Below are 27,801 nucleotides of genomic sequence, written 5' to 3'. Positions count from 1 at the left end.
GCGCAGAAGCCACCATAAAAAGTCCTTCCCACTCTTCCCTCTCCTTAACACAGATGGAGGAATCTCTCACTATGGCCACCACCACCACTGGTCCATGGGGGTTTCTGTCCGGCAACTGACAATGTTCTCTTAAAGCCCATGGGCTCTTCCATCAGCTCACGATATATGTTGCTAGGCATGTGACTCACCCTTCAGGTGAGTGGGTTCCCTTTTGTCCCAGGACAGGTCCAGAAATGCTTTCAAAGTGCCTAGACCTGAATTTGGGGAGCCTGAGAGCTTACTTGCTACTCTACCCCACTTTGGCCCTTGTAACTAGGGGGGCAGGACACAGTCTTCTTTACTTTTTCCTCTGTTTTTTTTTTTTTTTTTTTTCTCAAAAAGAAGGAGTCTTTCTCCATAGTCACCACAGCTAGAAATATGCTGGATCTTCCCTGAATCCAGCAAGTTTCAGAGCTCAAAGCCCACAGCCTTGAGTATCACTGCTGTTTATTCAGGACCCACGGACTATTTAGTCAAAAGTGATGAATCCAGCCAAATATAAGTTCTTCCATTAAAGGCAATGGACTTCCTTTTGGCCCAAGGTGTATCTAGAAATGTCATCTGGGAGCTAGGGCCTGAAATGAGAACCTCACAACTCTGCCCAGTGACCTATCCTACTGTGGCTTAGATGGTATCCAAGATGCAAGACAAAGTCCTCTTTACTCTTCTCTCTCCTCTCCTTAAACAGAAGGAAGGAGTTACCTTACATTGCTACAAGGTGTACTGCCTGGTGTTTGGGGAGAGATGGTGCAGACTCTCCCTCAGACGTGCCAGTTGGTGTATCCCTGGGTCAAATGCCACCCTAGTTTACTGGCTCTAAGCCCAGCCTAGCACTGAAAGTTGACTAGGAATTGAAGTCCTTGTGTCCTAGATTACCTTTCAAGTTTACCTAGGACCCCAGAGCACTTCAGCCTGCGGTGGTGAGGCTTGCCAGGAAACTCCAGTTCCAACTGCTAGAATGGGTGATTCCCCTCTGGCTAGGTCTATTGTCTGCTATGACTCCCTTCAGGGTAAGATCCCACAGTCACTGCACTCTCCTTCCCCAAAGTGTACAGGTTCTCCCTCCACATTGCATGGCTGCTTCCAGGACATAAGGAAGGGGTGGTGTTGGTGATTCAAGACTATCTCCCCTGCCCTCCTCAAGTCCTCTTTCCATGATACGAAATTCAAATCAACACTGTCATTGTTCACCTAATTTTTTTGGGTTCTTGTGACAGTGCCTTTTTCTGTGTAGAGAAGTGTTAAAAGTTGGTGTTCCAGTTGAGGGAGAACAAAAGATATAGGCTTCTATTCCGCCAATTTGCTCTGTCTCCTCCCCATTTCTTATGCGTGTACAGTTTGTTGAAAATATCATACATGGATAAAATTGGATGTTAAATGTAAATGATGAAGTAATTCTTTCTATAAACTAGTTCACATTGAATTCATAGAAAGATAATATGCGTCTTAATTTCCATTGTTTTGGGAATACTAATCTGTTTGAAATGAGATTTATTATTAATTTATAGTTAGCATAATGCAGTTTTGGAGAATTTCATTTGAAATGTAAAGTAATATGCAATAAACTGCAAATGCATGTGCATTATTTAACAACTTTTAAGACATTTTATTCTTTATTATTCTAACATTTCAAAACAACTCCAGTAAGTAATTGCTATTGTCTAATATATTCTGAGTAAAGATTTTTTACCATATCATTATTTTTATTTATTAGTAATTGATAACATGTATATATTTTTAAGTGTATGAAGTTTTGATCCATGTATACATTGTAGACAGATTCAATTAAACTAATTAATATATCTATCATCTCATCAACTTAACATTCCTTGTGGTGAGAATGTTAAAAATCTATTATTTCAGCCATTTTGAATGGCAAGTCTTTTCATTTGAAGAATTTGATCTTCATTTTAAAATACAGACACTTGGGGGTCTAATTAAAAATTTGCTGTGTTGTATTCTTGAGCTAAGACAAAATAAATAATGTATCTCTTTAAACTAAAAGATTATGATTCACTATTATAGTGACACTTTTTCCTATTACGTTTTCTAATTTTTGTGGGAGAAAGTAAAAATGCACCTTCAGATTCAGGAGAAATTTATCTGGTAGTAAATATAATTTCAACATTTTGCACAAATATTTTAAGCTAGATAAAATAATATAGATTTTATTTAAAAGTAAACAAATATTTAGAAAAATAAGGATATATATTTATGAGTTTTATATATTTACAATGTGCCAAAATTAATTTTATATAAGTATTTCTCTATATTTTTAAATATAGAGAAAGAAAATAGGAAGAAAATGGGATTTTTGTAAACACCCGAAATTAACCTAGACTAAATACTGATTCTAATAATGTACTGCTTGTTTTTAGTCTCCATTAACTAAAGGCAATTCCACAGTCAATTCAAAGAATAGTAACATAGCCTGTCAAAATACTTTAGAAGGTAAAAGCATCAAAAATTGTAAGGCAAACATAGTAACTTCTTTAACAAACATTAGTCAACAACATCACTATTTTAAGCGGTAGTTTTAAAATAGTCACTAAAACAATATGAAGATATGCATATATTGTCACTTCACCTGGAAATAGTAAATTAAATTTGGCCCTGACCTGTGTACTATCACATTTCCAAAAACTTCATAATTCTTGATAATAAGGCAAAAGTGTAGAAAAAGTATATATTGAAAATTAATCATTTAAACATAATGGATGACATTTAATATTATATGAAACAATAAATCATTTGGATAGTCTTTTCTACTGGAAACTATACTTTATCTCACATTTTGAAATACGAATATTTTATCAAGATGCCATCCATGGTAAAGTCTTCCAATGTTGAAACGACTATTTAATGACTATGTAGGAAATTTATGTCTTTAAAGCAACTCCTTTGTGCATTGCATGCGACTACATAAAATAGGTTTTAAAATGTTCTATACAATCAAATAATGACCTATTTCAATATTATTTTTTGTTTTTTTCTGCATACATACAAATGATTTTATTCATTCTTTTTAAAATTATAATATAACCTATCAGTTATATTATAAAAGGATTTACATTTAGATCAAATCTTAATTTTAAACTTCTCTGATATTATTTCATTTTATGGAAAGTTCTTTGTATTAAGTTTGCCTACTAAGTAAAGATGTGAATAAGATGCACAAACTGTTCTATTGATCAAGGAAGAACTGAATTTTATCTTTTTTTTTTTTTTTTTTGAGACGGAGTCTTGCTCTGTCGCCCAGGCTGGAGTGCAGTGGCGTGATCTCGGCTCACTGCAAGCTCCACCTCCCGGGTTCACGCCATTCTCCTGCCTCAGCCTCCCCAGTAGCTGGGACTATAGGCGCCCGCCACTGCGCCCAGCCAATTTTTTGTATTTTCAGTAGAGACGGGGTTTCACCGTGGTCTCAATCTCCTGACCTCGTGATCCGCCCGCCTCGGCCTCCCAAAGTGCTGGGATTACAGGTGTGAGCCACCGCGCCTGGCTTAGAACTGAATTTTATATACATATGTGATGGCAGTAGCCAGAGGAATGCACTCTGTGACAAGGTAGAGCATATGATAATTTCCTTTTTGCGGAAAACAGTAACATATACAATTTTAAGAAGTCTTACAAATGGCTTCAATGTGTATACGATGAATGTCAATATCCATAATGAATTATTGTTCTAGATCAGTAGTTCTGCAGAATTTAGTGAGAGTCAGATATTCTAGGAGACATGTTACAACACATATTTATGGGGCCAACACAAGGATATTGTTTCAGTAGTTCTGTGGTGAAGCCTGAGAAGTTACGTTTCCAGATATTGCTGATGCTTCTGGTTGCCAGGGTACACACATTGTGAACCATTGCCCTAGAAGATTCTGTTACCTCCAGGCACAGGCATTGTGAAAGACTTTTCAGCAGTGGGAAAAATTTTTCTCTCCATACATAATTCTATTCTCTGAATCTGTAATCGACATTAGACACATAGGTCTGCCTTTTTATATACTAGAAAGATAAAAGACTAACTTTTTTTTTTTTTTTGCTTTTTTTAACTTATTATCTGTGATATAGTAGACACGAAGATAAACAAGCCAGGGTCTTTCTTTTAACCTGATATAATGTAGTACAACCTAGCAGAGTTATAGAGAGATGAAATATGGTATGCTCATGGCAAAGAAATGTTCAAGGAATACAGAACTGAAAAGCATGCCAACACAGATGAAACTGAAGGTCATTATTTTAAGTGAAACAACTCATAAATAGAAAGTCAAATACTGCATGTTTTCACTTATAAGTGGGAGCTAAGTAATGGGTACACATGAATATTAAATGTGGAATGATGGACATTGGATACTTGGAGGAATCGGCGGGAGCAGAGGGATGAGGAATGAGAGCTTGCTTATTGAATACAACATACACTGTTTAGGTGATAGCTGCTTTGAAAGCCCAGACTATGCAATATATTGGTGTAACAGAACTGCACTTATACCCATTAAATGTATACAAATAAAAAATAAAAAAAAGAAGACCAACTATTGCAACATGGAGATATGAGTTAGAACAAACTTTCTGGAACAGGTGACTGAAGGATTATATCTTATAAGATGCATGTAAGTTACCCAGGTGTCATAGTGAAATAGTTTTTGACAATGAAACACAATGAAAAGTAGTTTATCTTTCTGATATGCATGAAACAAACTAGACAAAAAGAAGTTTTCTATTATAATCTGCTCACAAAAATGTTTGACCCCAGTCTATGCCTTGTTAGTTTTCCCATTGTATTATCGTGTTGCATACTGAATACAAGTGTTTGTTTGGTTTGTTTTGAGTTGCGGTTATATTCGTATTTCCCAACTGATTCCCACTTCATAAAATGTTTGATTCCTTGACTCAAATTGTGAAAAATCACATCTTAAAAAGTTTCAGATAAATTTCTTTGTGTTGTTTTACCATTATAAAAACAATCTAAGTATAAACAGACAGGCTCACTTACACCTCCTACCATAAGAATGATATATTACAGGGAGGATAAACACTGATCCAGGTCCTTGTTGTTCTGTGCTTGACCACTAGAAAAATTAGTCTAAGGGTGAGACTGGCCTGGACTTTTGTAGAGAAAGATTCTGTTCTATGACAAGAATATTCTGCCACTTCTGTCTGATATTCTCTATGTTCTTAGGAGCTCGGGGAATTTTTGTGTAAGGGAAAAGAAAGCCTAAATATTTGCTAACTAAAAATAATTGCTTATGAGATATTAACAAAGTTGAACTAGCTGCATCTGAGTCAATTTGAGTTTAAATCCATTGTTCTTACAACTTTTATTAGACATAACTTCAAAAATGACTGAATAAGAAAAAACATTCCAGGCTAGGCTGGGTGGCTCATGCCTGTAATCCCAACTCTTTGGACTTTGGAGGCCAAAGTGGAAGGATTCCTTGAGCTCAGGAGTTCAGACAAGACTGGGCAACACAGCAAGACCTGTCTTTAATAAAAATAAATTAGCTGGGTGTGGTGTTGTGTGTCTGTAGTTCCAGCTACTCAGGAGGCTGAGGTGACAAGATCTCTTGAGCCAGAGAGATCAAGGCAGCAGTGAGCCATAAATCAGGCCACTGCCCTCTGGTCTGGGTGAGACAGCCACATCTTGCCCCTAACCCCCATCAAAAAGAAAGAAAAGCAAAGCATTCCAGGCAGAGGAACAAGCATGTACAGCCTGCTGCATTTAAGTCTGAATTTGAATGTGGAGAAATCTAAATAGTTATTTTTTTCTAGAACATATAATTATAGAAAACTAAGGTTTGAGTAAAATAGAAAAAATAATTCATACAGAGGCTTATGTATCATGCATTGATACATTGATGTATTTATTTTTTGTTTCGTATGTATGTGTGGCATAAATAGAACAGTACAATACATATAATACAACAGTACACAGTGATTAAGAATTCTAAGTTTGAATAAGATATATAGTTTGAATAAGATAACTTTGTAAAAACTAAATGGATCTTTGGTTTTAAATTAATAACAAATTGTGTACACTATATGACCCCAACTAAATTTTCAATCAATATCAAATATTTATTTAAAATGGTAATATATGTCAGGTGCTCTTTTATATATCGAGAATGCAGTGTCAAAGAGTACAGTTTTCTTTCCTCATCAATTTTATCATCTATCACAAAAAGATCAAAAATAAATGGGAAAAGAAGAAGAAACATATAAGAAAGTGAAAAGTGTCATGTAGAGTATGACAATAAAGTCAAGTGATGGCAATGTAGCTGTTTAGACAGAGAGACAGGAAAGGGCTGTCTTAGATAGTAAATGTATTAGTTACCTATTGCTGTGTAACAAGAAAACTAAAATTCAATGGCTTAAAATAATAAACATTTATCTTCTTAGTTTCTAACACTTAGGGATCAGGTATTGCTCGGTTAGTTGCCTCTGGTTGAAGGTCTCTTAAAAAGTTGCAGCCAAACTTTTAGATGAGACTCTGGCCTCATCTGAGAGCTTAACAGTGAAGGATCTGCTTCCAGGATCACTCCCATGATTGTTGGCAAGCCTCAGTCTTCCACTATGTGGACCTCTCTACAGGAAGCCTTAGTCTCCTATCATGTGGGCCTTTCCACAGGACTGCCTGATAATATGGCAGGTGGCTTCACTCAGAATTAGAGACCCAAGAGATGGTATAACCAGGTTGGATTCCATAGTCTTTATAACCTAACTTCATAAATGACGTCAGTTCTTTCATATATTATTGGTTCTAAACTAGGCAGTACATTCATAGAAGGAGATAGAATTAAATGGTGGCATAAATACCAGGACGTGGATATCACTGATAGCCATCTGACATCCTGCCTACCACAGTAGCACATAAATGGAAATCTTAATGCTAAGGAGAAAGCTAGTCATGACATAGCCAGATACAAGAACACATCAAGCCAGAAAATATCATGATATATTTTGTAATATAGTTTTAACCAATCTGTTTATAGACAGAGGCAACACAAAAATATTGGCCTGAGGGCCTGAAAATCCTAGGTTATGTAGTGTAAATATTTCCAGAAAATAAAAAGATTTAACGATGCATATGAGATAGCAAAATATAATTCAGCTTAAGGTAACATTTTTAAAGGTGATGACTTGAAATATAATATATTAGTGTAACTTCCTTGCAACCCTCATATTTTCATGAATTAACTTGCTCTATCATTGAATAACAGAGTCAACACTTGGATTAAATGTCTTCTTGGAGGATTCTCCTCAACATCATATTCTTGTACTATTTCTTCTCACTTTGTTGCTGATCATTGCCTAGAGAATAACAAACTTTGCCTTTCAGAAGGATTTTACTCCTCTTCAGAAGTGTCTGAAAAAGTGAAAGGCAGAGCAGGGATGCAGTTAACTCTTTTCTTTTATGGTTCTTTTCCTTGATTTCCACACAAGCACATGCTTGGTTACGTGATTTGTCTTTACTGAATGTTTTGTATAATGAAACAGTGTGCTTAGAACATTTAATTACGTACATTACATATGATTTTTCCTGAGTCCGCTGATTTCTATATCGCCCAATTCCACCAATGCCCTGTCCTTCTACTTGCATAAGTTCTACATTTATAGCTTCCCTTTGAGAAAATATAATGCCAAAATAGAGAAACAGAAGTTGATTCAACATACATACAACCTTTCCATACATATGAGTTATGGAGTTTAACAGAATCATGAGGCTTTGGTTGGACCTTAGCAATGAATATTAACCTCATGTGTTCTGTTATGAAAAGAAATAGGAGTCCATTTTAATGCCTCAAAAGACACAGCCAAACTTCACTATGATCATTTTAGATTTATTGCTATTTCTTCTTCATGGTAGTATACTATTATGCTGTTTGTATCATCTATCTGAGAGTGTTTCTCACATAAACCTAAGCAAACAATTTTCCTTATTATGTAGAGCATAAATTGAAAATAAAATTTACCAACTTTTAAAAATATCCAAGCCTCCACATTGACTTATCAGAGAAAATGTAAAATCTCTCAAACATACCTGTTAAACTAATAAATAACCTGCAGAAAATAAACACCTTAATATTTTGGAGCTCCAGCAAAAATTCAAATATTTCTACAACATACATGGAATCTGAGATTACTACTTATTCTGATGTAGAAAAGCACTAGATGCCATTAATCAACATGCTATTGTATTTTATTGTATGTCATATTCCATATGTTGAAGTTACAGGCAGCTACAAACATGTATTAGAAAAACACATTCTCTCAATTTTGTTTTTACTATTATGAAATAATCATATTTCTTTCCATACAGTCATACTACTTTGACTAGTCTCTTTAAATATTCTCAATCTTCTGCTTTCCTATCCAAATAATTTTAATTTTCTCACTCATGGTTCTATGCACATACGATAGTCACATTTTCCTGACATTCCATGTTCTCTTCCACAGAGGTGTAACTAACCAATAAACAAAAAAATGATGTATTATCGAGTCCTTATTTCCTCTCCTTAGTGTAGGCAATGACACTTGACTTATCTTTGTATACTCTTTTGCTAAGTTTCCCTGTTAAAGTTAACATCATGACAAAGCAGTCTTGCATAACTAGAAGTAAACATGATTTACAACCTTACATGTAAATAAAAAGAAATCCTCAGTTTTGAGTGAAAATAATATTGAAATACTGAAAAATTTTCCAGGAATACTAACATGAGTGAATGAGCAATTGTACATACAGGGAAGAAATATGTTTTCTACATGAAAAATAATTTTAAGTGTAATCAATAAAATAGACAATGTATCAGTGAAAACAAAGATTTCAATTTTTTTTCCTATATACACTCTGAAAAAAATAAGTTAGTCACTGGATGTTGCATATCAATAAAAAGAACATGTGGAACAATCCTGATATAAAGCATTGATCAATTAATCATAATAAATTTATAATACTTCTAAACATGTCATAGAAAATTAAATTATATAATGTAAAACAAATAAGACATATATATCTATATGGGTAACCCTATTTGATATAATTATCTTTCGAGTATATAATCTGTTGAATTTTGAATTAACCTCACAGTAAATATTTTTTAAAAGTTACTCAAAATTTTTCAGAAGTTATATGTAGTGAAAACATTAGGATGAGAGAGAGACAGCGAGATAGAAAGATTACATTCAAATAATGGAGGGTATTTTCTCTAATTGTTTGAAGCATAAGGTAGCATAGCAAAACTTACTCACTGACTACCTGCCCTTTATTCTCAGAACCAAAGTAGCATGAAAACTAGAAAAAGAGAAAACAAAATTTAACTGACCCACTCATTTTGCCTCTCACACCCTCTGCTTCCAGTACTCTCTATTGACCAATTTAGTGGCACCCAATCACACACTGAAATATCACTATCTCCTGAAACAGTATTTATCAAATACTCTCTCTCAAACTTTTCACTCTACATTACTTTGAGATACCAACTATTAGTACCCAGCCCTCTAATAGCATAGTGAAATTTGGAGTTATAATTATCCAATGCAATGTGAAACTCTTTAAAAGGAAATAGAGGGAAATACTGTGGTAAAACCATTTTGATGGATATGGAGCTGAAAGGAGAACTTTAGATTGCATGTAATATTATAATTTCCTAGAAAAAAGTAACACTTGCCAAAGAAACAGGCACCACCTCAGCTCAACAGACAACCCAATTAATGATATTGTCAATTAGGACCTGGAATTTTGATCAGGAGCCATGTACATCAATGTCCTCTCCAAGTATACATCTGAGATACAAAATTTGCCATTGCCCAAACTGAAACTATGGGTGACACAAAACATTCAACCCATACTGTTTCTTGGCAAAGCCTGGTTTTAATTTATTCTGTTTCTTAGTAAATGTCTAGCTTAAGTATATTTAAAATGAATAATTAAAAAAACATAATTAGGAGACCATATAAAAGGCAATTTAACAAATGTCAAAAGAATACTGTTCTAAATATTCAGTACAAAAATGTATATTTTACTTGTGTTGTTTAATAAATATTTACTGTCAATTATCAAAACAGCATATATACTTAATTTTTAAAAATAAAGCAAATGGTAAAGGAGACCATCCACCAACCCAAGGTGAAGATCTAGGCTGGGATATTTGTATGCTTAAATTAAAAAAAGTTTAATAATAGAAATCAATGATTCATATTTAATTATTAACAAAAATATTTTAATAATAAAGCTTGTTTATTACAGAACTGTGTTTTTTAAAAGGATCATTGTATATTGCCTGTGAGAAACTAATGTGGTGGAAATTTCTTTAAAACAAAGCAAATTAGCATGGCAATACCATTTTACTGAGAGGTGTACTTATTTCAACATGACATAGAAAAATTAGAAATAATAACACTATTAATCTAAAATATGTATACTGCTATATAAAAATAATAATGTTATAAATGATAGTTAATATTTCTTTTCTTTTTTTTTTTTTTTGAGACGGAGTCTCACTCTGTCGCCCAGGCTGGGGATAGTTAATATTTCTTAACTGCCTTATACATAGCAGGAAATGAAATAAATATTTTTTAAGTAAGTCTTGGGAATCAGAAGATTTTAGTTTCAGATTTGAGTTTTGTCACTTATTAGCTATATGACCTTAGGCAGTAACTTAATTTCTGCATAATTCAGGAAGTTCACCTTTAAAGTATAATAATAACAAATAACAAGAAGTGTGTTATATAGATTAAATAAAGCAATACATGGAAACACCTGCCAAAAAGCTTATTTTCCTGTCATTAGCTTTCTTGTCTAAGAAATAGGCTGAAGTCTGGTTAATATTTTCAACTCAATGGTTTCCATATTTACATTTGTTGTAAGATTTGCTGCCACTTTAAACGTTGAAACAAATACTTAAAACAAATTTCAGAAGAAGCCAATCGCTAAGTGTTGCTCAAAGAGAAATTATATAAGCAAGGATATTTGTTCACAGCTACACTACACATTTAGATTCAACACCAAATGCCTGCCTAAAGAGAAGAAAATAAGTAGAAAGTCAAATCATTAAAAAATGTCTCTTATGAATAGGAACATTCAAGACGCGGTAAGACACTTCAAAAAATCAAGGGATACTGACTGCAATTGTGAGTCGTTTCTTCTTTTTTCTCGAATCTCAAAAGATTAGGAACTAGAAAGGTGAAAATTTATAATATGGGAAATATAATTGAGACTATAGTTCTAGAAAAAAATATAGAAAAAATACAAAATGATTTAGACCAAACATAAATCTCTCTTGAATAAGCAAGGCAATCAAGAATGAAGAGTTGATCTGAAACTTTAACAAAGTTAAAGGATGAACACTCTCCTAACTCATATAACCTTATTGCATTTACCTTGTTACCGCACTCAAACAAGCACAATCCAAGAGAGGAAATGCAATGACTGTAGTAATTAATATGTATTTTAGTTATTGGTATAAAAGCTATCCCAAAATGAGTGGCATAAAATAATCATTTTGTTGTATGGAGCAGGAATTCTGATAGGGTACATCTAGGAACATTTTTGTGGTATCTGGAACTCAGCTAAAAGACTTGACTAACTGCAGGTGAGTTGTGCAACAGGGAATAAGAATTATCTAGGTTGAGATAACCTGTGGACCAGGATCAGCTAGGAATGACATTCTACTTCTTTTATGAATTCAAAGACTTCTCTGTTTTATGAGGTATAATTAACATATAATAAACTATAAGTGTGTAAAATATACAATTTGATATAGAAACTATTCAACTTGTCACCACAAATAAGATAATTAACATAACCATTATCGCCAAAGTTTTCTCATGCCTCATTTTAATTTCTTCCTCCTGCTTCTACCTACGTTATTATCCCTAGGTAACCACTCGTGTGGTTTCTGTCAGCACAGATCATTTTGTATTTTCTATAAGTTTATGTAAACAGACTCCTACTGTATGTAAACACTTTTGTTCTGCTACTTTTATTTCCTGTATTTTGAGACGTATTCATTTGGTTGTTAAGTATTAATAGTCTATTACTTTTTAATGTGAAACAGTATTCCATTGTGGTAGATCAGTTTGCCCATTGATAATATTGACTTGTTTTCAGTTTTTCTATTGTAAATGAAATGACTACTAATATCTGTGCATATGTTTTTGTGTGGATACATGCCTTTCTTTCTCTTAGGCAAGTAGAAATAGGAAGAGAATATCAAATATTATGGTAAATGTGTAGGTAGTATTTTAAGAAACCGTCCAATTTTTTTTTGAAATTGTACACCATTTTATCTTGCCAGTAGCAGTGTTTGAGAGTTTCAGTTGTTTCACATCATTGCTAACACTTGTTTTGCTGAGGCTTTTTAATTTTAGCTGTTCTAGTAGGTATATAATAGTATTACATTGTGTTTTAGTGTTCATTTCTTATATGACTGTGTTGAGTATTATTCTTGAGTTTACTAGCCATTATTACATGTTCTGTGGTGAAGTCTGCTGAAATCTTTTGCTTGGTGTTTTTAAATTGTTTTATCTTAATAGTGAATTCAAAGAATTCACATGCTATATGAAAGTTCTTGTCAGATATGTTTTAGAAATAATTAAAGCCTAGTCTGTAGCTTTCTGGTCTACTCGTATGACAGTACCTCTGCTATGAACTATGTTTGCAGGCATTTGAAAAAATACGTACTCAGGTGTTATTGGATAGAGTGTCCCATAAATATCAATTAGGTAAAACTGACTGACAGTATTGTTCACATCTTCAATATCCTTATACATTTATTGTCTACTTTTTCCAGTAGTGAAATTTGACTGTTAATTATAGACTTTTTTCATGTATTTTAAAGTTCTGTATTAGGTACATGAACATTAGAATGTTATGTGCTCTTGATTAATTGGCCCCATTGTCATTAATAAATAACTTTAGTTTTCTCTGTTATTATTCCTCCTAGAAATTTCTGAGTCTGAGATGAATTTTACCACTATAGATGTCTAATTGATTAGTGTAGTCATGGTGTATCATTCCCCTTCTTTTTGCTTTTAACCTATTTATTTAGATTTAAAGTTGGTTTCTTACTGACAGCCTATATTGAGGCTTTCTCTTTCATTCAGTCTGACAGTCTCTACTTTATAACTAGGGTATTTAGACAATTTATTTGTAATATGATTATTGATGTGGCCAGATTTAAATTTGCCAACTGGGTAGTAGTTCTTAACTTTTTCCATCTGTATTTGTTTCCTTTCCTTCACCACCCTACTCCTTTGTTTTTGCCTTTCTTCTGGATTAATTAAGTAATCTTATGATTGCATTTTATCTCCGTTTTGGCTTATTGCCTATGTTGGGAGTCCCCAAGACCATCATCAGGTTAAATGATTCACTCAAAAAACTCACAGAACTCAGAAAAGCTATTATACTCATGCTTGCTGGTTATTACAGTTAAAAGATACATATTAAAATAAGCAAAGGGAAAATGTGCATATAACAGAATTCCAGAGAAACCAGGTGTGATCATCCAGTTTTGTGCTCCAAGTGAAGTTGTATAGAGAGCACTTAATTCCCCCAGAAATGATGTTTGACAACACATGGAGTATTGCTATCTAGGAAAGCTCACCTGAGGCCTATTGTCCAATCTTTAATTACAGATCAGTTACTGTAATAGTCCATTTTTCTGCTGCTAAAATAGACATAACTGGAACTGGGCAATTTACAAAGGGAAGAGGTTTATTGAACTCACAGTTTCAAATGACTGGGGAAGCCTCACAAACATGGTGGAAGGTGAAAGGCACTTTTTTCATGTATTTTAAAGTTCTGTATTAGGTACATGAACATTAGAATGTTATGTGTGCTTGATTAATTGGCCCCATTGTCATTAATAAATAACTTCAGTTTTCTCTGTTATTATTCCTCCTAGAAATTTCTGAGTCTGAGATGAATTTTACCACTATAGATGTCTAATTGATTAGATGGCAGTGTCAAGAGAGAAGAGAGCTTATGCAAGAAAACTCTCCTTTTTAAAACTATCAGATCTCATGAAACTCATGAGCTCTCATGGGAACAGTACATGAAGGATCTGCTCCCATTATCCAGTTATCTCCTACCAAGTCCCTCCCATAACATGTGGGAATTATGGGAGCTACAAGATGAGATTCGGGTGGGGACACAGATCCAAACCTTATCAGTCACATAGGCATAGAACACCTGGGTGACTGACCATAACCAGTTTTTATTCCTACGTTTCCAGGACTGTGATGGCAGGGCTTGCTGCAGAGGTCTCTGACATGCTTTAGAAATATTTTTGCTATTGTCTTGGTGATTAAAAATTGGTTCCTTGTTACATATAAAAAACATCTTCAGCTGGCTTGATTTCTCCTCAGAAAATGGGATTTTCTTTTCCATCGTATTGTCAGGCTCCAAATTTTCTGAACTTTTATTCTCTGTTTATCTTTTAAAACTGAATGCCTTTAACTGCATCCAGGTCACATCTTGAATACTTTGCTGTTTAGAAATTTCTTCTGACAGATACCCGGAATCATCTCAAGTTCGAAGTTCCCCAGGTATCGAGGACAGGGGCAAAATGCCAGCAGTCTCTTTGCTAAAACATAACAAAAGTCACCATTACTCCAGTTCCCAACAAGTTCCTCATCTCCATCTGAGACCACCTCATCCAGATTTCATTGTGCATGTTATTATCAGCATTTTGGTCAAAGTCATTCAACAAGTCTCTAGGAATTTCCAAACTTTCACACATTTTCCTTTCTTCTTCTGAGCCTCCAAACTGTTTCAGTCTCCACCTGTTACCCACTTCCAAAGTTGCTTTCACATTTTTGGGTATCTTTACAGCAGCACCCCACTCTACTGGTACCAATTTATTGTATTAGTTTTTTTTCATGTTGCTGATAAAGACATATCCAAGACTGGGCAATTTACAAAAGAAAGAGGTTTATTGTACTCACAGTTCCACATTGCTGGGGAGGCCTCACAATCATGGTAGAAGGTGAAAGGTACTTTTTACATGGCAGCGGCAAGAGAGAAGAGAGCTTGTGCAAGGAAACTCCTCTTTTTAAAACTATCAGATCTGGTGAGATTCATTTGCTATCACAAGAACAGCATGGGGAAGACCTGCCCCCATGATTCAATTATCTCCCACTGGATCTCTCCCATAACACATGGGAATTATGGGAGCTAGAAGATGAGATTTGGATGGGGACACAGAGCCAAACCATACCAGTAACATAGACATAGAACACCTGATGACTGACCTTGACTACTCAGTTTTTAGCCACCACCCCACACAGAGGTCAAACTGATATAGTGTCCCAGAGTCCCAGAAGAACAAAAGCTGGCATTCAGCATAAATGAATTTGTTAGCATAAATTATCTGGCATGGTCCAAGGCCCCAGATTAACAATATTTATCAGGCAAGATATTCCAGGAGTTTATTGGTTGTCTCCTAGGAGCTGATCAAGATCCAGTCACTTGTTTTTAATGTGCAGAGTTTAAACACCCTGAGCTTACTGCACAGCACATATAACTCTTTGTATGTGTACTTACTTTAGAGTTTATAAGCTCTAAATATAAATTTTCAAATTATCATAGTCTTCTTTAAGGTAATATTATACGTTTTTGCCTATAGTATTAGTAACATATAAAATCATGAAGTCTTCTACTTAAAATGAAGCAATTGTCAAAACCAGCTCAACAATGCTAAATATGGTAAAGATTAAACAGAGTGGAAAAATATAACATAGGCATGTAAAAAGTTACAATTAACTTGAATAATAATTTGCCATTATTTTTTATATTGAACATAAACACAGTTTATAATTTAGTTGTCCCATTTTAGATGTATATCTTAGATAAACTTGTACATATGCATATACATAAGCTATATGCTCATAGTAACATTGCTTATGGCAGCAAAACTATCCTTCAAAAAGAGAATAAATATTAACAAAAGACTATTACAGGGCTGTTAAAATAAGCCATAGCAATATGCACCAACAATCATGAAATATATATATAATATTTGATGCAAATTAGTTAAAAATATTTAACTATATTTGGAAATTAATATATACAAATGTGTACATATATGTAATTGAATATAGGTAGAAAAATAATACAATGAATAATTCAATACTATATTTTGTTCTGGGGAGAAATGTTAGCAGAACTAAATTCAAGAGGTGTGAAAATGGAACTTTAGGAGTACTAATATATTCTCCTCTCTTAGGTTGGAAACTGGGTTTGGTTAGAGGTTTGTTGATAAAAATAAAAGAAAACTAAAGAAATAAAGGTCTCATTGAAATCAGATACTATCAAAGAATCACAAAAATGATGGCTTTATTTTAGAAAAAGTAAAAAGCAGTAACTGATCCCTCACAAAGTAATAAGAAAGTCAGCTACGTCTCTAATTCTCCATTCCTCCATATCCCTACCTGCAATCACCAATTATATTGATTTAGGACAATCAAACAAAAATAATAAATATCTTGGTCAGGAGGTCAAAAAGTATTAATAACATGACCCTATAACAAATATAATTAAACAGTTGCAGATATAAAAATTACATGAAACAAAAGTTCAAAATTCAGAACAGAACCAGACAAAGAAAGTAAGAAAGTAAGTTGAAACAACATTTTATAGAGCTCAGGACAGAGGTTAATAGAAAAAAAAAAAAAATACCAAATCACTTTAGTAATAAAGAAGAGATTAATTGAAGGCAACAAAATGAAAATAACTATAATACTGAAAAGCACAATAAAGGATAAAGAGGAGATGAAGAAATAAATAATTAGGTCAAATACATATATGACTAAAAATAAAGAAAAAGGTAAAAGAGTTCAGAAAAAATATGAATAGTTAGAAGATGTAACATACAAAACAGTGGAGTATCTGAACAAGAAAATCGTAGCAATAAACAGAACTACCAATTACTACTACTACTAATTCAAAAAAAAACTATTAATTTACTACTAATTCAATAGAAGGTTTTAAGAACAAAGACTTGCATGTATAGATGAATGTAAAATATCACACAGTTCTGATACATAAATATTAAACTATGAGAATTAAATATTTTTAAATAATAAACTAAGAGACCCTAGGCATCCAGGTGATACAAGTCCTAGATAAAGTATAGAAAATCATGATGGCAATATGTATCTCATGAGTAACGTATAAAAATTACAGCAGTTTTTTTCAATACATCCCAAAAAATTCATATATATGATATGTGAGGTAAGGATTATAGACCCAGATATACTCTTTTCATTCGTCTAAGTTTTAAAAATAACACTTAAATGTGCAGGAACACAGGGAATAATGTACCTATGAGCTATTGTTTAGGAATCTAACCTAGTGTCACGATTTTGGACTCTTGTTTGCATTCTAGGACTAATAATCAATGATGAGATCTGGAACATGTAAGGTTACAAAGTGAGCATAGAATATTTATTATGTGAAAGAAAGTAAAAAAACAAAAAGTAGTAAGGATAGAAAAAAAAAAGACACAGAACCCTGTTTGAAGAGCCTCATATTGGCAAAAGTTATAGTTTAAACATTAAAAATAATAATGCCTTTAATTAATTGTTATAAATAAAACTGAAAAATTCTGTACTTCCATACAGATATGCAAAAAAGAAAGGAAAACTTTCCTGATATTCATTTGTAGTAATTATGATACTAGCTCCTTAATCTGAAAATAGATGATTAAAAGAAATAAATTAAGCTCTAATTCTCAACCCCAGTTGATGAGGACAGCTTTTCTTATGGAAGAATGCCAGCTAATTAACACGTACGAAACAGCATAAATTTTTTTAATGTCCATTTTGCAGTCTCTGATAAAACAGTTTGCTCAGGCCAGGATTATCATTAGAAACCATATTCACAAGGTGCTAAAATAACACCCTACACATTTTTTGCTATTCACAAGGTGAAATGCATACTTTAAAACTGAAAGATCGATTAGTTACCATCTCAATCAAGTAATGTTATAGCGTTGCTAACAGATGGTCTGCCCAACCTCATGTGTTTCCAGATGGCCCATGACTTGTGAAGGGTTCACACCAAATAAAGTTTCACCTGAGTCTAATCAATTTTTTAAACCTACCTTCCATTTTCTTGGAATTAACAAAAGATGGAGAAATCCATTTAACACTTCAAGACACAATCAGACAAATCCAAATTGTGTGACATTCTACAAGACAACAGCACTTGTCTCTTCAAAAAAGTAATGCCATGCAGAAATTGTAAGGGAGTGGTCTGTTTCTAGATTAAAGGAGGCTAAAGAAATATTTAGTATACAAGATGTGAACACTGAGAAAATCTTAGGCAATTTTGAGACAATTAGGAAATTTTGAATATGGACTGAATATTAACCATTTTAGAGAAATAGTAATAATTGTCCTTGCTTAAATGGAATTATTATCATTCATAAAATACCATTTTTAGTAGATGTAAACTGAATTGTTGTTTCATGCCTATGTAGCAAATGTGGCAATATGTTTTAAAATATTGTATCTAGTTGACATGCATTTAAATGTTCATTGAACTAACCACTCAGCTTGTCTACGTTTTTGAAACTTTTTATTTTAAAATGTTGAAAAATGTTCTACCTCCAGCTTTTCTGTCTTCATAGACTCTTCACATTGCTGTTAGAATTACCTTACTAAAGTAGAGATTCAATCAAGCTATTTATTTCTCTAGGCTTAATTTAAGTAGTACCTCTTCTGAGATGCTTTATTTAACTCTCATAAATAATCAATTGTGGTTGTGTGTGTGTGTGTGTGTGTGTGTATGTAAGATCCCACAATTGTTGTATCTAACAATTACATGGTCCATATTCTATTTCACTCTAGTTTTGTATTTGTTTTTTAAATTATTGATTCTTAGCTCTAATGTGTTTTGGTATTCAACTGAACTCTTAAGATTTAGTCTTTCTAAAGATCAATATTTAAGATCTATAATATCCCAGGTTCTAAAAAGTTTATTTTTTTAAGTTACTAGATTATCTAATATAATGTGTCTATGTTCAATCTGTTAAACATATTGTATGTTAAAAATAATAAGCACACTGGAATAAACACATTCCAAATATTTTTTAAAACACTTTAGCTTATTATTTGAACATGGAATCAAATAATAATACCACTAAATCAAAAAACATTGCAATTATTGTATTAAATACTAAATACAGATTTTATAATATTTATTTTTAAAATCTCAAAGGTTTAATACATTAGTTAAGAAATATCTACATTAAATTTACTATCAAAGAGCATGATACACAGACTCATACATTCAGACAATGTGTTAATATGAAGATTGAGTCTCAGAATTTTTTCTTTTAAAACTTTTTTTCTGACATTACTGAACTTTTTTTTTTTTTTTTTTTACTTTCATTTTAGGTTTGGGGTCTCATGTGAAGGTTACACAGGTAAACACCTGTCACAGGGATTTGTTGTACATGTTATTTCATGAACCAGGAAGTAAGCCCCGTATCTAATAGTTATCTTTTCTGCTCCTCTACCTCCTTCCACCCTCCCCACTCAGTAGACCCCAGTGTCTGTTGTTTCCTTCTTTTTGTTCTTAGTTCTTATCGTCAATCTCTCATTTGTAAGTGACAACATAGGTATTTGGGTTTCTGTTCCTGAGTTAGTTTGCCTCCAGCTCCATCCAGGTTCCCACAAGAAACATGATCTCGTTTTCGTTTTTTTTTTTTTTTTTTTTTATGACTGCATAGTGTTCTATGGTATATGTACCACATTTTTTTTATCCAATCTGTCATTGATGAGCATTTAGGTTAATTCCATGCCTTTGCTATTGAGATAGTGCTGCAGTGAACATTTGTGTGCCTGTGTCTTTATGGTAGAATGATTTGTATTCCTCCGGGTATATATCCACCAATGGGATTGTTGGGTCAAATGGTTACTTCTGCTTTTAGCTCTTTGAGGAATCACCATACAGCTTTCCACAATGGTTGAACTAATTTACACTCTCATCAACATTGTATAAATGTTCCTTTTCTCTGCAACCTCGCCAACATCTGTTATTTTTTGACTTTTTAAGTAATATCTAAATTTGTGCTAAAATCTTAAGTATCTTGAAAACTCTTTTGGCAGTGCTTCTCCTTCTGAGTATTTCACAACAATGTATTATAGATATGAGATGATGCCCCTGAATAAGGGGAAGGTCTCACCATCTAAGCCACTCTACTATGATTCTGTTTGTGGACCATTGGACCTATTGCTTCCAGCTTCCTAAATTGTTATTATTATCGACATTTTAGTACTATACTTTGTTGAATGAAAATTTAGGTAATGAGTGGATGTTTAGGTTAATGAGAAGTTTTGTATTTACTTAGTTCTCGTTGATGTTATAGTTTGGATGACAAATCAATTCACTTAATATACAAATCTAAAAAAAAAAAAACACTATCTTATATACACTATTGTTTTCCCTTATGTTTTTGCTGTCTCACTTGTATTTTTTAAAATATATTTTCTTGTCATGCTTGCATTTAAGTAATCTCCCAGCCACAGTGGCAACCATACAAGAGTCCTTAAAAGGAAACAAACACACTCCTCTTGCTGACCTTCCTGACCTTAGCTTAGAATTAAACAGCATATTCTCTCTCTTATACCCATGGCAGAGCTACTGCCATCATGACAAGTTGCCACATCCATATGTATTAGACAAGGCATAAATCACTGGCTGCTATGTAATTCTTTTCTAACAGATAGAGCTTGCTCACTGCTTATATCTTAACTCAGGAGACAAACAAAAGGCTTAAGAAGTCTTCTGTTTGTTCTGAAGTCTTAGTTTACTCTGCCAAGTAGAACTACAAAGGATTTATATTTCTATATATTTTTTGATGATGATTCTTCATAGAAAATAATTTATATTGATTCCCTCCTGATATGCTCCCTCTTACTCAAAAGAAATACACTTAGAAATAATAGGTATAGTTAAATTAAACAGACACTCAAATATGCTCCCAGACTCTAGTCTTTCCTCTATAGGCTAACTCTCTATCAGGATTCTGTGATTATACAACATAAATAAACATTATTTTCTAAATTGATAGTGAAATAAATGAGAAGGCAGTCAGGCTTTTTTCTCTTGTTAAATTATATTATTCCACAATTGAGGAATAGCAGCATACCTACACTGAAACATTCATGTGGTATCAACCACAATGATAGTAAAATTATGAACTTTTCTATACTTTTTTCTATTTTACAATGTATGCGATGGAATCTGTAGTATATGTAAATATTTAATTTTACATTTGCTAAAACTAGAACTGAGAGACCTCTTCGGTCAAGTAATTTCTCAGTGTTAAGAAAACTATTAATTGACAGACCACTCTTATCTTCCAGATGCCACTTTTCTAGAGGAAATACACGATTGTGCTAATGATTTTCATTCTGAAAACAGACTGTCTTGGTTTTTGTTTCTGTTGATTTTCTTTTCAAAAATTCTAACAATTAGTAGCAGTGTAACTTTTGACAGTTTACTTAAACTTTCCATGTCTCAGTTTTCTCATATCTCATGAGATAATTAAAAACTGCTCCGCACAGTTGATGGAATCAGTGAAGTGAATAGTTGTTGTGGAGGGCGGGTAGTGAGACTGTGTGCTGTTTGATTTTCTTTGATTTGTTTTGCCTTGGTTTGTTTTCCGATGTCCTTTCTTTATTATTGTTGTGGAATTTTACCTCACACTTTCTAGTCACCAGTTTTATACCACAGAAGCCACTGCCCAGATTTGTGCTTTGTTCCATGTTCTTCGAGGCAGCAGGCATTTGAGCGGGTGCAGCACGGCAGCCTGTGGTGGAGCCACTGTGAAAAGAGTGAAGGAAGGGCATGTCTTCAGGGACTCCTGAAGGGAGTCCCTGTGGTCCAGGGGGAGTAGGAGTGGAACGTGGCATGTACTAATTATATATTATATGTCCAAACTACCTCATACAAGTATTTTTTTAATTTAAATTCCAATATCCCCAGAACAAAAGGAAAAGAATGGAAATAAAAGGATTTTTCCTGTAGTGATATGTAGGTCTTCTGTTTATCTAACTAATTTTGTATTTGTCTATAAAGCATACATATGTATTGCTCTCTTTATTTGGATATGCCAAAAGGCATATACACAGATAGGAATGCCATGTTATGGCAAAACTGGTGCAATTAAACTCTGACAAAAGTAGAAAGAACTAGTCATTACTATTTCTCATACATGATAATTGAGTAGGCAAAAGGATCTACTCTTCATCTAACCTCTAGCATTTTATTTACTTCACATTAAGTCTACACTAAAAGCATCCTTGAGGCACCTCAGGTGTCTTAACCACATCCTCAAGGCCCTCCTACATTCTGTCTTCTGTCCACTGCGCATTCTCAAAGCAAATGCCATGCAGTTTTTGCTTACTTTTGTTTTGTTGTTTTAATGGCAGTACCCCATACCAGTACCAAATTTCTATCTCAAATATTATTTCTATGTAACAAGAAACCTCTAAACTTGGCATTGTAAAGCAACCACTTATTTTGCTCATGATTTTGTGAGACAGGGATTTATAATGACTAAGCTAGGCAGTTCTCAGTTGTTACCCCTTTTGTAGTCACTTGTCAGCTGGGGCTCTAGTCATCAGAACTTTCTAGTGGGCTGGACCATCAAGATGGCTCACTTGCATGGCCAGCAGGTTATAAGCTGAGAGCTCAGCTGAGGCTGTTGATGAGAGCTTCAGGGCATTGCCTTCCCAGCATAGTGGTGTCAGACTTCTTATACAGCCTGTTTAGGATCCAAGTAGCAAATGGAACAGAAGTTGCCTTACCCTTCATGACTTAGCCTCGTAAGTTACACAGCATCAACTCTGTCACATATTGTAGGTTACAAGTGTGACACAAGCCCACCCAGTATCAAGGGAAAGGAATATAAATCTCATATTTTGATGGGAGGGTGGCAAGCTTAAAATGTAAAAAAAGAGTATATGGGATTGGGAGTGTCACTGTGACCATATTTTATAAAATATAATCTGTGAAAATATGGAGTACACTTTTAGTCTTTAAAAAGTTAGTACTTTTAAATTCTGTTCTTCTCCCTAAAAAAAATATTTTGAACTTTCCTAGACCTGTAACATGTTTAAATATGCAAGACATAAATGATTCTCCATGTATGTGTAAATATTTGCAATTTATTATAGCAAATAATTATGTTTGCAAGCAATAAGTTTGAAAATGAAGGAAGCTTACGAAAAATTTGTGCCGATACTGAGTATAATGGCTCCTAAAATTTGATAATAAAATATAATATAGAAGTCATTTCAACATAACTTCCTTGACATACTTGTTTTAAGCCTTATATTTTTTTCTTATAATTGAACACCGGAGTAACAACAAGGGAGTCTTTCTAGAAATCGATTCATCCACATTGCACTAATTACCTCAAGATCAAGATTAATCATGAACTGGGTAAATGGTATTAGAAGATATTAATATTATGAAACCACATGGTCATTGCAAGAGATACATAGGATATTTTAAATTAATATGACCTATTCTCAACAAATTAGTGGAGCTGCAAAAGATTTAAGTGGTAAACACTTACATACTTGGAAATTTCACAAGATAGTAAAAAGAGCTGTGGTGTGCAAAATTAGATTTATCAGCCAAAATGTTACTACATGTTATAGAGCTTTTGAAATTAATAATTATACAACTACATTTTCCTAGATGGCGCAGATACATTTTCAACATGATGAAAGTTTATCTAGCTAACAATGCATTTTAAATGGGAATCATAGTAAACTAATACGCTCTAACAGTTTAAAAGCATGTGTTATTTCAATGGTTTAATAATTTCAGATTTCCAACAAAAATATAAACAAACTCTAGGTGAACAGGTTGGCACTTTTTATCAATTATGACTATCTTAGATAATATGGAAAAACATAACAACAATAAAAGGTAGGCTTATCTTTCATGATGGATGAAACCCACAGTGAGAAACAGTTAATTTAGGAGACCAAAGCTTGGAGCTTGGTAAAGTGAAGAGCTGAAAACAGAAACCAAAGATTTTAAAAAATAAATAATAAATAAAGTTGAAGAGAGTTTAGTTTGATACAATTTGATACCTCTTTGAGAGTGTTTAAGTCACAGAATCAGCAGCAGATGTGTATTAATAAGTTTTTTTTTTTTTTTGAGACGGCCTTTTCTTCAGCCATAGATGAGTATAAGCAAAACAGATGGCAAGAAAAGGAAAAAATGACCTGAGATCCTAGGTAATAATGAGTATTAAAAATCTAAAACAAGCAATAAAAGAAATGAGATGAAAAGGAGAAATATGGTTAATAATACAGTCCACTTTCAGATTAGAGTTGTGTTTCTTTTAATATTCTAACATCTTCCATCAGTTGTTTAACCAAGAGTTAAACAAAAGACATTATCTAAATGTTCAATAATATTATTTTTATATATTTGAAGGTAGAGTTAAGTAAGCTGAACATAATCAAATGAGGTTAGATATCTCTGGTTTCCACTTCTATCTTTGTTGGATATATCTCTTCTACTTAACCCAATTACTTGTATATAATATGACTGTTTACTTCACGACAAACTTTCAAACCAAAGGGAGAAACTAAAATGACCTGTTTATAATTTCGACCAAAATCATATATTAGGTACTTAGGAAATCCTATCCTGTTTGTGTGTTATAGGTAGTTCTGTTTTTATTTATTTATTTATTTATTTATTTATTAATAGAGAGGGGTCTCACTCTGTCATCCAGGCTGGAGTGCAATGGCATGATCACAGCTCACTGTAACCTCAAACTCCTGGGCTCAAGGAATCCTCCTCCCTTAGCTGGCCTAACAGCAGGGACTATAGACATCCATGTCACTATGTGCCTCTAATTTTTTAATGTTTTTGCAGAGATGGATCTTGCTCTGTTGCCCAGTCTGGTCTCAACTCCTGGCTTCAAGCAATCCTCCTGCTCAGAACTTTTTTATTGATACACGTATTTTTACATATTTATGGGGAACATGCAATATTTTGTTACATGCATTGAGTGTGTAATTATCAAGTCATGGTATTTCGGGTATCCATCATCTCCAGTATTTTTCATTGCCATATGTTGGAAACATTTCAAGTCCTCTATTCTACCTGTTTGGAAATATGCAATACCTTGTCGTTAACTATATCACTGATATGGTCTGGCTGTGTCCCCACCCAAATCTCATCTTGAATTGTAACTCCCACAATTCCCACATGTTGTGATAGGAACCTGGTGAGAGGTAATTAAATTATGGAGTGAGTCTTTTCTGTGCTGTTCTTGTGATTGTGAGTACGTCTCATGAGATCTGATGGTTTTAAAAACAGGAGTTTCCCTGCACAAGCTCTCTCTTTTTGCCTGCTGCCATCTATGTAAGATGTGACTTGCTCCTCATCTTTTGCCATGATTGTGAGTCTTCCCCAGTCATGTGGAACTGTAAGTCCGTTAAACCTCTTTCTTTTGTGGATTGCCTAGTCTTAGGTATGTCTTTATCAGCAGCATAAAAATGGATGAATAAAGTAAACTAGTACCAAGAGGGGATGCTGCTGTAGATACCCAAAAATGTGGAAGTGATTTTGGAAATGGGTAATAGGCAGAGGTTTAAACAGTTTGGAAGACTCAGAAGAAGACAGGATAATGTAGGAAAGTTTGAAACTCACTAGAGACTTGTTGAATGGCTTGGTCAAAATGCTGATAATGATATGGACAATGAAATCCAGTCTGAGGTGGTCTCAGATGGAAAAGAGGAACATGTTGGGAACTGGAGCAAAGGTAACTCTTGTTATGTTTCTACAATGAGACAGGCAGCATTTTGCCCTGCCCCAGAGATTTATGAAACTTTGAACTTGAGAGAGATGATTTAGGGCATCTGGCAGAAGAAATTTCTAAGCAGGAAAGTATTCAAGATGTGACTTGGGTACTGCTAAAGGCATTCAGTTTTATAAGAGAAGCACAGCATAAAAGTTTGGAAAATGTGGAGCCTGACAATGCTATAGAAAATAAAATCCCATTTTCTGGGAGAAATTCAAGCCAGCTGCAGAAATTTGCATAAGTAATGAGGACCTGTATGTTCATAACCAAGACAATGGAGAAAATGTCTCCAGGGCATGTCAGAGGTCTTCACAGCAGCCCTGCCCATTACGGGCCTGGAGGCATAGAAATAAAAAGTGTTTTTGTGGGCCAGGCCCAAGGTCTCCTGCTGTGTGCAGCCTAGGGACGTGGTGCCCTGCATCCCAGTTGCTCCAGCCATGACTGAAAGGACCAACATAGAGCTCGGGGTGTGGCTTCAAAGGGTACAAGCCTCAAGCCTTGGCAGCTTCCATGTGATGTTAAGCCTGCCAGTGCACAGAAGTCAAGAATTGGGGTTTGGAAACCTGTGCCTATATTTCAGAAAATATATGGAAACGCCTGGATGTCTAGGCAGAAATATGCTGCAGTGGCAGGGCACTTATGGAGAACCTCTGCTAGGGCAATGCAGAAGGAAAATGTGGGGTTAAAGACCCCACACAGAGTCCCTACTGGGACACCACCTAGTGGAGCTATGAGAAGACGGCCACCATCCCTCAGACCCCAGAATTGTAGATTCGTTGACAGCTTGCACTGTGTGCCTGGAGAAGGTGCAGACACTCAATACCAGCCCGTGAAAGCATCCAGGAGGGAGGTTGCACCATGCAAAACCACAGGAATGGAGCTGCCCAGACCATGGGAACCCACCTCTTCAATCAGCATGATCTGAATGTGAAACGTGGAGTCAAAGGAGATCATGTTTTGACTCTCCCACTGGTTTTCAGACTTGCGTGAAGCCTGAAGCCCCTTTGTTTTGGTCAATATCTCCAATTTGGAAAGACTGCATTTACCGAATGCCTGTAACTACATTGTATCTAGGAAGTAACTAACTTGCTTTTGATTTTATAACCTCATAGGCAGAGGGGACTTGCCTTGTCTGGATGAGACTCTGGACTGTGGACTTTTGATTTAATGCTGATGAGTTAACTCTTTATGGGACTGTTGAGAAGGCATGATTGTTTTAGAAATGTGAGGACATGAGATTTGGGAGGGACCAAGGGTGGAATGATATGGTTTATCTGTGTCCCAAACCAAATCTCATCTTGAATTGTAACTCCCAAAGTTCCCACATGTCGTGGGTGGAACCTGGCATAAGGTAATTTAATTACGGGAGCAGGTCTTCCCTGTGCTGTTTTCGTGACAGTGAATAAGTTTCACAAGTTCTGATGATTTTAAAAATGGGAGTTTCTCTGCCCAAGGTCTCGTTTTTCACCTGCTGCCATCCATTTAAGATGTGACTTGATCTTTCTTGCCTTCCACCATGATTGTGAGGCCTCCTTAGCCTTGCGAAACTGTAAGTGCATTAAACTTCTTTATTTTGTAAACTTCCCAGTCTCAGGTATGTCTATCAAGAGCATGAAAATGGACTAATACAGTCACCCTACCTGCTATCAAACATTATAATATGCCTCTATCTAACTGTATATTTGTAGCCATTAACCAACATCTCTTCATTCCCACCACCTCCAAACACACACCCTTCCCAGCCTCTGGTAACTATCATCCTACTTTCTACCTCCACGAGATCAATGTTTAAGTTCCAAAATGTGAGTAAGACCATGTGATATTTGTCTTTCTGTATCTAGTTTATTTCACTTAACGTTGTAACTTCCAATTTCATCAATGTTGCTGCAAATGACAGAATTTCATTATTTCTTTTCAT

Source organism: Trachypithecus francoisi, unplaced genomic scaffold (assembly GCF_009764315.1).
Source record: "Trachypithecus francoisi isolate TF-2019V2 unplaced genomic scaffold, Tfra_2.0 Lachesis_group15, whole genome shotgun sequence".
NCBI classification, from domain to species: domain Eukaryota; kingdom Metazoa; phylum Chordata; class Mammalia; order Primates; family Cercopithecidae; genus Trachypithecus; species Trachypithecus francoisi.
Note: the sequence above shows the minus strand (reverse complement) of the source record.